General features: G+C 42.8%; 1 protein-coding gene across 4 annotated transcripts in view; it reads left to right on the top strand.

Moving 5' to 3' along the window:
* Window positions 1–2,538: 2,538 nt before the first annotated feature.
* Window positions 2,539–11,870, top strand: part of LOC139552191 (uncharacterized) — a 28,742-nt gene continuing 19,410 nt past the window's right edge. For 3 of the 4 annotated variants that reach the window (XM_071363659.1, XM_071363658.1, XM_071363656.1), the window contains exon 1: window positions 2,539–2,896. The gene's annotated coding sequence lies outside the window, so the exon portion shown is untranslated. The other variant, XM_071363657.1, reaches the window with a different exon arrangement.

The raw sequence follows: 11,870 nt of genomic DNA, 5'->3' as shown, positions 1-11,870 counted from the left end.
TGTAAATTGTAGTCTTTTTTGTCTGGCTTTTTCGTTATGTGTCAGACCCCAATAAGACTAGCTGTCGCCATTGGCGTTGTGTAACGGGGATCCTAATAAATAAAAATTGAATCCAAAACATATCAAAAACACAAACTGAAATCATGTGTACATTATACAATCAACTAGTGAGAGCCTCAAATATCACATGTATTTGTATATACAGTATTTACTGTACACATGGTTGACAGTTGAGCCTCCCACAATGCAGGTGATGGCTGCAGGATTAAGTTGGTGAAGAGCAACTGCAAAACCTTGCAGTCGACTACAGTCAAAACTTCATGACCTTTGAACACATGATTTTTGTACAGGTAATGCAGTCGACATGTAAATCTGACCATTTTTGCCCCAGAATGCAACCCACTTTGAAAGGTGGTGACCAATGACGGTCAACAACTTGACAAAAGAGAACGCGGCCTTTGGCTACCGAAATGTTGACTTATTTCTAATAAAAGTTTCCCAATGGTTAGGTTGTTATGAATGCACTGATATAAGTGTGTAACCTGTACAAGTGTGTTGTGAAAATGGAAATGTGTTTTTTGCAAATCCCTCTCCGCCTGAGACACCCTCAGAGAGTGGGGTCACGGCCAGGGATCAGCCATTATTGATGGTGATCCTGGCGCAATTAGGTTTAAGAGCCATGCTCAAGGGCAGTTTGACACATTTTCCATCTAGTATGCTCGTGAATTGAAACTAGTGTAACTAGTTTAACTTTACGTCCGTCCCCTCGCCCGAACCAGGGACCCTTTAAACACATCAACAACAGTCACCCACGAAGCATTGTTACCCATCGCTCCACAAAGGCTGCGGCCCTTGCAGAGCAAGGGGAACCACTACTTCAGGTCTCAAAGCGAGTGACGTAACCGATTGAAATGCTATTAGCGCGCACCACCGCTAACTAGCTAGCCATTTCACATCCGTTACACTCACCCCCCTTTCGACCTCCTCCTTTTCCGCAGCAACCAGTGATCCGAGTCAACAGCATCAATTTAACAGTTTAACTTTATTCCGTCCCCTCGCCCCGGACGAGAACCAGGGACCCTCTGCACATATCAACAAGTCACCCATGAAGCATCGTTACCCATCGCTCCACAAAAGCCACGGCCCTTGCAGAGCAAGGGGAACCACTACTTCAAGGTCTCAAAGCGAGTGACGTCACCGTTTGAAAGGCTATTAGTGCCCACCACCGCCAACTAGCTAGCCATTTCACATCGGTTACACTAGCAACCTGTTGTTTATTGGGCCAAAGATCTAGCCGCTAGCCTAACTGCCGCCCTATAAGGATAACAGACGCTATCATGGCACAGATACAAAGACGAGTCCTCTATCTATCTGTTGTTCTCATGCTTTTCTGCCCTCTCATTGGCTAGATCTCTCCTCCTCCGCCTGCATTCCATCTTTGTGGACATGCATTTCCATTGTGAGCGCGGTCACTTGACTATCTTGTCAATATAATAGACAATCAAGAAAAAAGTTGCATTCCCTGCTCTGACCTTGCATGCATCAACCAATGTTTGCGTGCACGTCATCGTCCTCAACTGACAGATTGCTATAACGTAATGTGATTAGCTGATACATAAAATACATATCCAGGCATTGTAAGATCTGGCAGGCGTCAGCAACACATGGTCAACGCATGGGCAAAGAAACGCGCCCAATATGCTGTGTGCAGTGAACAACCAAACAATAAAAAATCTGCCGAACACCAAAACAAACAAAAACGTCACACAATTCCGGCACAATATTTGCGTGAACTGTTTCGACTGGGAAGCATGCGATAGCCTTAATACTTAAGCTATTGGAGTGTTCCCATTTTGAACCATCTCATGCGTCTGAAGGTACAAATTCCGCCTTCCCGGAGAGCAAATCAAGAGCACCTATAGGCCTACCACTGGCCAATTAGATAGCTCAGATAATCGTGTCTGCGATTTAAGTTTCCCCATCAGCTGGAAGACGGTGTCCCTTTTCATTCAATCAGCGAAGGGAGGAAGAGCTGAGAGAGAAACTAACCATCAGTTCAGTAAAATAAAAACGCTAATTATTTCAATTTATGCCTCACAGGTAATACAACAAATTATATATTACCAGTGCAATCATATACCTCACGTTTTGAAATATTATGTAATAATGGTCTGAGAACAACATTGGCAGGGCAATTCAATAATAGCCCATATGCAGTGATAATTTATTGAGCTTATAGCCTACTGAACAAACCTAGATCATTTCTACATAACTGTTTTTAATAGGTTAACGTTGCAATAGGCTCATGCTTTTTAAGACGTATTTTAAAAAATCTCAGCTGTAGATCTTGGCCTGCATTTTGACTCACGGCTCAGAAATGGTTAGTGACCACTGGGCCACATTATATAGGCAAACTGCCTATGCCTACTGTATATTTACGTTAATATATTGGTAACCCATAATGCAATGTCTCATCGATGCACCAATAGGAGAAGAGTACTCGAGCCCGTTGTTCTCCGCCAATGGCTGAGTCTTTCGTAAGGAAGTTAGAATCCAATCCTGTCAATTGTCTCGCCCTGATCCGAGACTAATTTAGTTATTTTTTTCGTAAACAAATATGTATTTTTTGCCAACAAACATTGCCAAATACCTGTATAAGGTAATCTAGATATATTAAACAGACGTCTTGAACTGGCTTATAAGGGGGTCGGTTTTGAAATGTAATAACCTGCCTTTCTCCTGTCCGACAAGAGCCGCTTTCCACCGTATGCGCAGCGGTTAGCGAACTAATGAAGTCTTTACGGGACGGAACAGCAAACTGGACTTTTATCAAGGAATTTGTAGGGAACGCTTGATACAGCCAAATATTCACAGCGGGCGTAGAGCTCCGGCCGAGGTAGGGTTTAATTACAATTTTCTAAACCTGCCGGCTAAAATGCTTGAACAGAGAGAGAGAGGCGTGTAGCACGTGCCCTTCGACATCGTTTTGATCGCATTGTGAACCAGAATCTGTGTTTACAGGAGACATTGAATATGGCGATTCTCCATTTTTCGGTTGCATGTAACTTTTTATCTATACACCTTTTTTAGAAGCACATACTGGCCGTGTCGGCAATAATAACAATAGTTGCGCAGAGTAACTCCATTCTTTGGTAAGTACAAAATGTAATGTGTCATTATTCAGCTTAAAAGCTGGTGAATGCCAAGTTGAATGGCTGCTTCCTGGGTTTAAAGGATAATCGCCATATTCAACGTCTCATGTAAACCCAGATTCTGGTTCAACTAATTTGTAGCTATAATATACAGTGTAGTCAGTCGTACTATTGTAGAGTGTATTCAGTGTTTCCACAATTGTATATTTTCAATAGACTAGCTATTATGTGCGTAACCCACATTTAGACACCTTTTTATTCATTATTAAATGTATAAATAAACCGGGTCTATCGGTACCTCTTCACTGAACACGATAGAGGGGGGCGAGGGTACATGAACAGGGTGGGATCATAGAGAATGATAGAGCCCAAAAGGCTGTTTTAGCAAGGGCAGTGCCATTGAGGGCTTCCACCATTTTAATGTAGTCAACTGGGTGGGACTTTAAACTTTATGGGTTGATCCCTCCTGATCACCCTGTTGGAGTCATGTGCAACCGTGTCATCAGGATGGGTCAGCCAATCGTGAAGATAATTGACTACTTAAAAATTAATCTGCCAGTGTGCTCAGAGATGGCATAAAAGGAACTAGGGATCCTTCGCTATCATTCTCTATGGGTGGGACCAAAGTTGGGTAAAGCTGAACTTTATGCAAATACTCCATGACATGACATCCGAGCACTATTGACCAATCAAAGTTATAGCTTCCAGGCCTTACTGAATTTACTGTTGATACCTAGCACTACCTATTATGCTTGCTAACTTGTTAGAACCCACATGAGGACAATGCTAGCATGGTTATCCCAATTTTTTCTAATAGTTAACATGAAATGTACCAGCCAAGATCCGTAGAGCACGTTTGGGGCGATGAAACAACATAGTCCCATTTATTTATTTCAATCAGCGAAGTGGGCAGGGGGACCGTTGGGCGACGCAAGCATAGCCCCTCACGGAGTGGCGGTCACGTGGGCCGTACTGGGATACGGATTCAAAAGACCCTCAATCGGCCATTGGTGCCCATACAAATTAGCCCCAAGGTTGCCTTGTTCATTCTCTTAAATGAAATACCATGACTGCTTTCTCATTAGCTGGGAATGTTTGAAATGTCTGATAAAACATACTTTGGTGATGTCATTATCAAACTAGGGAAAGGGGATACCTAGTCAGTTGTACAACCGGAATGCATTCAACTGAAATGTGTCATCTGCATTTAACCCAACCCATCTGAATCAGAGAGGTGCGGGGGGCTGCCTTAATCGACATCCACGTCTTTGGCGCCCGGGGAACAGTGGGGTTACGGTCTTACTCAGATGCAGAACGACAGATTTTTACCTTGTCAGCTCAGGGATTCCATCCAGCAAACTACTACATTCCCCTTGAGAAAAATACCTTTTTGTCTGCAAGGTTTGCTATTAGCGTGCTAACACTCATTAAGACCGACAGGTAGAATAGCTAGTATTCACTGGTTGAAGTAACTTTTGAGTGTAATGGAGTTGACTGGCAGGCAATCTTTATGCGAATATACCACATTCATTGCGGCACGCTTGACCAATTGAAGCTCACTACAGCCCCTACTGGATTGGCAGTTGATACCTAGCACTAAATAGTTTGCTTGCTAGAGGGCAGCTACGGGCTGCGCCCCTGTTTCTGCGGTTATGGATCCAGGAACTGGCACGGCCACTCATTTTTAGCATACAAATTTCAACAACATTCTGGTTATGGTGGTTCCAAACATTGAATAGCTACAAAAACCTCAGGTATTGAACCATTCATTCAAAAGATGAAAAATCGCTTTACAAAAACTGCTATATATAGGGGAAAAAGTAAAGGATACAACACTGTACATACCAGAGTTACTGGGGGCAAACAAATTACTCATCCTATACAGCATTGCAGTCTGTAACGTTAACTCACAGAGCAGATACAAGTCAAGTGATCCAGTGGAGGCTCCTCAGAGGAGGAAGGGAGGGACTGCTTGGGCGGTATGTATATACCGGGGTATTTGGAAATGTCCACGGGATGTTTTTTTCAATAGTCAATATTATTGAAACTATTTCTTAAGTTTTTCAATACGTTTTAATATTTGTTGAAATTCAAGTAAATAACTGCAGTCAACTTGTGCTTAGGATATAAAGAAGATTGTGTTCTTATTTCACCTGTCACATTTTACATTATCAATCTTACTTAGTTCCCCAGCACAGTTGAGCCAGTCATGTGTTTGTATAAAATAGCACAAGAGAAAGCGGGAGCAGTCCAGCTGTGTATTTACAGGGGTTGCGTTTTATATTGAAAGTCAAGTGTTTTGATTCAATAGAGTGATCAGGGAAGTACAACTATAGTTTTCCTTCACAGAAAATACTTTAGTGCAACACATTCGGCAGAAAATAGCTTCATTTTCATCAGATGGCAGAAGTGCAATACTATTTTGCTGGCAGCCGCACAAGTAAATTAACTTAAAATGAAAAAGCAAGGTATTTTTTGCAAAAACGATTCATGGCCATCATTATTTCTAATGTTTAGGCCTGTCATAGAAAGAATGTAGCCAGCTACGTTTCCTAATGTTTTGCTTAAAGTTAATCTAGCAATTTAGCGGAGAAAAATAGGCTGACTACACAAGAAAAGTACTGCAGAAAATAAACCACACCGGTCGGAGAACTGTGTGCTGATAGAATGGCCATTAGTGCATTTTCATCTGAGTGGAAAAGTACAACTGAAGCACAAAATTGGTCTGACGCCCAGCAGAAATGATAAAAATAACCATTTTAGATCTGCGTTTACAAAATGCAGCAAGATATTTCTTGTGTGTCATCTTTTTTTCCTGTGTGAAAAAACACTGAATTATGTGTTAACACGACCCCTAGTTTAACTTGTTATCTAAGTAAGTGGCTGCATTAATAAGGTGATGGGGCATCATATTGTGTTAGCTTTCTGCCATGTTTGAGAACTCAAAGCCCTTTGGATTAGTTATTTGTACAGCTGCCACTGTTATCTTTATTTCCTTGTGTTTTCTCTTTACATTTTTTATTTTATTTAACTAGGCAAGACCTCTCCTCCCCTCAGTTCTCAGCCCATCTGCTACTCCCCCCTCTTCTCCTAGCAGGATGGTCCATTGCCCTAGTGTCTCCAGACTCCACACAGACACAGCATGTAGACATGCTGCTGAAGAGACAGTACTGTTCTTCCTTCAGACTCAAAACTTTGCTCATTTGTGTCAAAACTTTGCTCATTTGCACAATGTCTCTCATTCACATTAGCTTGTAAATGTCCAAACTCACCAAAAACAACATTCGGTAACACCTACCTAAATGTATAACTTCATGAGCTGGATTGCCTGTCTTTGCAATTAGTTTATTTTCCTTTGCACTCGCATATTTAGCTAGCAGCCTCAGGAAAATAGCTATTGTACTAATTTTGTTAGCATTCAGGTAATGGGCTTTTTTGCATTTTTTGGCGCATGTGTACTAAAGTAATACCGTAAATCCCAGGTTGAGAGAAGGACGGTATGACTATGAAAATCTGGATACTGCCCAACCCTAAGAAAGACCATCCTACTCAGTTTTTTTATATATATATTTTTGTAGTGAAACATTAAATTGAACCTTTTGAGATAAAACTATACTAAATATATTCACGTCACCAAATAACTGATTAAAAAACCCTGTTTTGCAATGACGGTCTACAGTAGCCTCAACAGCACTCTCTGGGGTAGCACCACCATTGTCTGTCCTCCTTTGGGAACATTGACTTCAATACAAGACCTAGGAGGCTAATGGTTCTCACCCCCTTCCATAGACCTACACTGTAATTATGACGACTTCCGGAGGACGTCCATCAACCTGTCAGCGCTCTTTCAGTAGTAACTGACATGTTGTCCACCTAATCAAAGGATCAGATAATTTATCTAGTACTGAAAGTATAAGCTACAGCTAGCTCACCCGTCTCCTGGGTGGCGCAGTGGTCTAGGGCACTGCATCGCAGTGCTAGCTGCGCCACCAGAGTCTCTGGGTTCGCGCCCAGGCTGGGCTGGGTTCGCGCCCAGGCTCTGTCGCAGCCGGCCGCAACCGGGAGATCCGTGGGGCGACGCACAATTGGCATAGCGTCGTCCGGGTTAGGGAGGGTTTGGCCGGTAGGGAGGGTTTGGCCGGTAGGGATATCCTTGTCTAAGTATGTAAAAAAAAAAAAAAAAAAAAAATGTAATAAAATGTATGCACTCTACTGTAAGTCGCTCTGGATAAGAGCGTCTGCTCTTGGCCGGTAGGGATATCCTTGTCTCAGTATGTAAAAAATGTAATAAAATGTATGCACTCTACTGTAAGTCGCTCTGGATAAGAGCGTCTGCTAAATGACTAAAATGTAAATGTAAAATGTAGTTTAACACCGCAGTGCAAAAAATGTGGTGAGTAGTTCACTCAGGGAGAGAGACGATAGTTGGAGCAGTTTTGAACAAATTAATTTCTTTAAAATTAAGGGGAAGCAGCAGAGGAAGAGAGCTATATTTAATTGTATTTTTTTCCCCACTTAGCCATCCAATGCAGCTAGCTTATTTAGCCTACTCAAACACCTGGCTCAAACAGAGAGGAATGCTATTTATGTTAGCTAGCTGGCTTAGGCTGTCCAACACTGGAACTCTTCCATGTCTTGGTAAGCTTTCAGTTTTATTAATTTATTGCCATCGGGGCACGGTGGTGTAACAGCTTGCTGTACGTTGTACTCTGTGGTTGCAGCGGGTTGGGTTTATTAACGTGTTAGTTCTAGCAGCCAAGTTTACTATGACGTTAGCTAATATGGTGACAACGGTGTAGGCTGTGTGTAGCGGTTAAGGCTGTCCCCGACTTAAAAATATATATAATAATCTTGGCCAACCGAGAGTTGTCTGTTCTTTCGACTGGGGTTGCACATTTTGGGGAATATTCAGAGGTGGAAACTTTCCATGGGAATTAACGCAAATATATGCAAATTAATATTAATACCATTTAAATGTACAGTTGAAGTCAGAAGTTTACATACACTTAGGTTGGAGTCATTAAAACTCGTTTTTCAACCACTCCGCAAATTTCTTGTTAACTATAGATTTGGCAATTCGGTTAGGACATCTACTGTGTGCATGACAAAAGTAATTTTTCCAACAATTGTTTACAGACAGATTATTTCACTGTATCACAATTCCAGTGGGTCAGAAGTTTACATACACTAAGTTGACTGTGCATTTAAACAGCTTGGAAAATTCCAGAAAATGTCATGGCTTTAGAATTTTCTGATAGGCTAATTGACCTCATTTGAGTCAATTGGGGGTGTACCTGTGGATGTTTTTCAAGGCCTACCTTCAAACTCAGTGCCTCTTTGCTTGACATCATGGGAAAATCAAAAGAAATCAGCCAAGATCTCAGGAAAAAAAATTGTAGATCTCCACAAGTCTGGTTCATCCTTGGGAGCATTCATCTCTAGGAGATCTGTCTCCTAGAGATGAATGTACTTTGGTGCAAAAAGTGCAAATCAATCCCAGAACAACAGCAAAGGACCGTGTGAAGATGCTGGAGGAAACAGGTACAAAGTATCTATATCCACAGTAAAACGAGTCCTATATCGACATAACCTGAAAGGCCGCTCAGCAAAGGAAGAAGCCACTGCTCCAAAACCGCCATCAAAAAGCCAGACTACAGTTTGCAACTGCACATGGGGACAAAGATCGTACTTTTTGGAGAAATGTCCTCTGGTCTGATGAAACAAAAATAGAACTGTTTGGCCATAATGACCATCGTTACATTTGGAGGAAAAAGGGGGAGGCTTGGAAACCGAAGAACACCATCCCAACCGTGAAGCACGTGGGTGGCAGCATCATGTTGTGGGGGTGCTTTGCTGCAGGATGGACTGGTGGCACTTCACAAAAATAAATGGTGTCATGAGGCAGGAAAATTATGTGGATATTTTGAAGCAACATCTCAAACATCAGTCAGGAAGTTAAAGCTTGGTCGCAAATGGGTCTTCCAAATGGACAATGACCCCAAGCATACTTTCAAAGTTATGGCAAAATGGCTTAAGGACAACAAAGTCAAGGTATTGGAGTGGCCATCACAAAGCCCTGAGCTCAATCCTGAAGAAAATTTGTGGGCAGAAATGAAAAGGCGTGTGCGAGCGAGGAGGCCTACAAACCTGACTCCGTTACATCAGCTGTCAGGAGGAATGGGCCACAATTCACCCAACTTTTTGTGGGAAGCTTGTGGAAGGCTACACACGTTTGACCTAAGTTGAACAATTTAAAGGCAATGCTACCAAATTCTAATTGAGTGTATGTAAACTTCTGACCCACTGGGAATGTGATGAAAGAAATTAAAGCTGAAATAAATCATTCTCTCTACTACTATTCTGACATTTCACATTCTTAAAATAAAGTGGTGATCCTAACTGACATAAAACGGGGAATATTTACGAGGATTAAATGCCAGGAATTTTGAAACTGAGTTTAAATGCATTTGGCTAAGGTGTATGTAAACTTCTGACTTCAACTGTATGTCCACTCCAGAACATTATTGTTGAACTACACGGTAATGTACGTTTTTATTTTTTTGTAATCCACTGAGTAATATAGTACACTTTTATCATAATTAGATTGTAATCCAGAGAGGTTAGAAAAAATATCTACATCCTCTGAGGCTGTGGAGGGATCCAAATTGTGGATTTAAAAGAACCTGAATCATCAGCGTACAGTGACACCGTACAATGACACCTGTTTTTCAGCCCTGGATTTCTTGCCCCTTGATTTTGTTGGATCTGATTTTTTTTAAATAGCCAACATTTCGATTGCCATTCAAATATACACTGCTCAAAAAAATAAAGGGAACACTTAAACAACACAATGTAACTCCAAGTCAATCACACTTCTGTGAAATCAAACTGTCCACTTAGGAAGCAACACTGATTGACAATAAATTTCACATGCTGTTGTGCAAATGGAATAGACAAAAGGTGGAAATTATAGGCAATTAGCAAGACACCCCCAATAAAGGAGTGATTCTGCAGGTGGTGACCACAGACCACTTCTCAGTTCCTATGCTTCCTGGCTGATGTTTTGGTCACTTTTGAATGCTGGTGGTGCTCTCACTCTAGTGGTAGCATGAGACGGAGTCTACAACCCACACAAGTGGCTCAGGTAGTGCAGCTCATCCAGGATGGCACATCAATGCGAGCTGTGGCAAGAAGGTTTGCTGTGTCTGTCAGCGTAGTGTCCAGAGCATGGAGGCGCTACCAGGAGACAGGCCAGTACATCAGGAGACGTGGAGGCCGTAGGAGGGCAACAACCCAGCAGCAGGACCGCTACCTCCGCCTTTGAGCAGGAGGAGCACTGCCAGAGCCCTGCAAAATGACCTCCAGCAGGCCACAAATGTGCATGTGTCTGCTCAAACGGTCAGAAACAGACTCCATGAGGGTGGTATGAGGGCCCGACGTCCACAGGTGGGGGTTGTGCTTACAGCCCAACACCGTGCAGGACGTTTGGCATTTGCCAGAGAACACCAAGATTGGCAAATTCGCCACTGGCGCCCTGTGCTCTTCACAGATGAAAGCAGGTTCACACTGAGCACATGAGCACATGTGACAGACCTGACAGAGTCTGGAGACGCCGTGGAGAACGTTCTGCTGCCTGCAACATCCTCCAGCATGACCGGTTTGGCGGTGGGTCAGTCATGGTGTGGGGTGGCATTTCTTTGTGGGGCCGCACAGCCCTCCATGTGCTCGCCAGAGGTAGCCTGACTGCCATTAGGTACCGAGATGAGATCCTCAGAGCCCTTGTGAGACCATATGCTGACACATGCACATTTGTGGCCTGCTGGAGGTCATTTTGCAGGGCTCTGGCATTGCTCCTCCTGCTCAAAGGCGGAAGTAGCGGTCCTGCTGCTGGGCGTTTCTGCACAGCTATTTTCAGGTGTCTCCAGACAGGTGTCCAGACACAGCGCAAACTGGCACTAACCAGAATGGAAAGAGTGGGAGAAAGACGACTCACAAGTCCTCAATTGGCAGAGTTGCAAAGAAAAAGCCATATCTCAGACTGGCCAATAAAAATAAAAGATTAAGATGGGCAAAAGAACACCGACACTGGACAGAGGAACTCTGCCTAGAAGGCCAGCATCCCTGAGTCGCCTCTTCACTGTTGACGTTGAGACTGGTGTTTTGCGGGTACTAATGAAGCTGCCAGTTGAGGACTTGTGAGGCGTCTGTTTCTCAAGCTAGACACTTAATGTACTTGTCCTCTTGCTCAGTTGTGCACCGGGGCCTCCTACTCTTTCTATTCTGGTTACAGCCTGTTTGCGCTGTTCTGTGAAGGGATTAGTACACAGCATTGTACGAGTTCTTCAGTGTCTTGGCAATTTTTCGCATGGAATAGTCTTAATTTCTGAGAACAAGAATAGACTGACGAGTTTCAGAAGAAAGTTCGGGCCATTTTAAGCCTGTAATCGAACCCACACGCTGATACTCCAGATACTCAACTAGTCTAAAGAAGGCCAGTTTTATTGCTTCTTTAATTAGCACAACAGTTTTCAGCTGTGCTAACATAATTGCAAAAGGGTTTTCTAATGATCAATTATCCTTTTAAAATGATAAACTTGGATTAGCTAACACAACGTGCCTTTGGAACACAGAAGTGATGGTTGCTGATAATGGGCCTCTGTACGCCTATGTGGATATTCCAAAAAATCTGCCGTTTCCAGCTTCAATAGTCATTTACAA

This window comes from Salvelinus alpinus, chromosome 24 (genome assembly GCF_045679555.1).
Source record: "Salvelinus alpinus chromosome 24, SLU_Salpinus.1, whole genome shotgun sequence".
Taxonomy (NCBI): domain Eukaryota; kingdom Metazoa; phylum Chordata; class Actinopteri; order Salmoniformes; family Salmonidae; genus Salvelinus; species Salvelinus alpinus.
The sequence above is the reverse complement of the archived record's forward strand: the minus strand, read 5'-3'. Positions and strand labels throughout refer to the sequence as shown.